The sequence below is a fragment of the Mandrillus leucophaeus genome, unplaced genomic scaffold (genome assembly GCF_000951045.1).
Source record: "Mandrillus leucophaeus isolate KB7577 unplaced genomic scaffold, Mleu.le_1.0 Scaffold1, whole genome shotgun sequence".
Taxonomy (NCBI): domain Eukaryota; kingdom Metazoa; phylum Chordata; class Mammalia; order Primates; family Cercopithecidae; genus Mandrillus; species Mandrillus leucophaeus.
In genome coordinates, this window is record NW_012098097.1 from 11923784 (window position 1) to 11925565 (window position 1782).

The 1782-nt window shown below is 48.3% G+C and overlaps 1 protein-coding gene across 1 annotated transcript in view; it reads right to left on the reverse strand.

The window, feature by feature from the left end:
- Window positions 1-1782, reverse strand: part of DNAH17 (dynein, axonemal, heavy chain 17) — a 172697-nt gene that overhangs the window by 23391 nt on the left and 147524 nt on the right. The gene's annotated exons all lie outside the window — the stretch shown is intronic.

Sequence of the window (1782 nt, forward strand, 5' to 3'; positions counted from 1 at the left end):
AAAAAAAAAAAAAAAAAAATTGATAATTTTAACCATATTTTAGTGTACAATCCAGTGGCATTTCACATATTCGCAGCATCGTGCAACCACCAGCAATCTCTAGTTCCAGGACTTTTTTGTTATCCCTTCACCCCTTGAGCAGTCACTTCCCATCTCCCCTCGCCTCTGAGAGCTGCTCATCTGCCTTCTGTCTAGGGATGCACCCATTTTGGATGCTTCGTATAGACAGAAGCACACGACCTGCCCTGTTTGCATCTGGCATCTTTCACTTAGCGTGACGCTTCCGAGGTTCATCCACGTTGTAGATGTTAGAACCTCCTTCCCCTGTAAGGCTGAGTAATATCCCATTCTTGAATATAACCACGCTGGGGTTCTCCGTTCATCTGCTGATGGACAGCATGTCGTTCTGGCTGTTGTGAATTGGTTGGCTTTGTTGTTTTTATTTTTTATTATTTATTGTTATTTTTTGAGACAGACTCTTACTCTGTCATCCAGGCTGGAGCGCAGTAGTGCAATCTCAGCTCACTGCAACCTCCACCTCCTGGGTTCAAGCGATTCTCCTGTCTCAGCCTCCCAAGTAGCTGGAATTACAGGTGCGTGCCACCATGCCCAGCTAATTTTTGCATTTTTTGTAGAGACGGGGTTTTCACCGTGTTGGCCAGGCTGCTCTTGAACTACTGGCCTCAAGTGATCTGCCCGTCTTGGCCTCCCAGCGTACCAGGATTACAGGTGAGAGCCACCACGCCCGGCCTTGTTGTTGTCTTTGAGAGACAGGGTATGGCTCTGTTGCCCCCGGCTGGAGTGTAGTACTGTGATCATAGCTCACTGCAGCCTTGATCTCGTGGGCTCAAGTGACCATCCATCTCAGCCTTCCAAGTAGCTGGGACTACAGGCGTGCATCACATCACCTAGCTATTTTTTTTTTTTTTTGTAGAGATGGGGTCTTGCTATATTGACTGGGCTAGTCTCAAACCGCCTCAAGTGATCCTCTTGCTTTGACCTCCCGCAATGCTGGGATAATAGGCATAAGCCTCAGTGCCTGGCCTCATCTGGCTTTTGGCTGCTGCGATTAATGCTGTTGTGAATGCTGGTGTACGGGAATCTGGACAGATGCTGGACACCTGTTTCCAGGTCTTGTGGGTGTGTGCCCAGAAGTGGAATGCTGGGCCATATTCCATACCATCTTGTCACTTGTGCATGCTGGCCCTCTGGACCTCCTGTGGGCAGTGTCTGGGTCATTTTGAAGTGGTGTACTGGGCAGCTAACCTGGCACTCTCTGTCTCAGATGGGCAGCAGGTGGCTGGGAGCAGGGGTAATGGCCACTGCCATCTCCTCAGTCAAGTACCCAAAGGGTCTGTTTTTCAGATCCCATAGAGAGTTTCTTCCTGAACTGGACTTTTTCTTTTGGTCACACAAAACATTCCTTGGGACCAAAGAGAATGCTTTCTACCCTGGAAAATGAGGGGGAGCACTGAGAACTCTTATCCTGATGACCTCTCAGCCAGGAGAAAATCTCACAGTGAACCTGTGATTCAGAGATTCACATGTAAAAGGAACCTTCATAATATGGACCCCACTGGTTCAAAGTTTGAGTTTGAATTGAAAGCTAGGCTTAAACTGATGCCCAACCTATTTATACAATTAGTGTTGCCCAGCCTGGGCAATATAGTGAGACCCTGTCTCTTTAAAAACATTAAAAAAAATTAGGGCTGGGTGCGGTGGCTCATGCCTGTAATCCCAGCACTTTGGGAGGCCGAGGCGGGTGGATCACCTAAGGTCGGG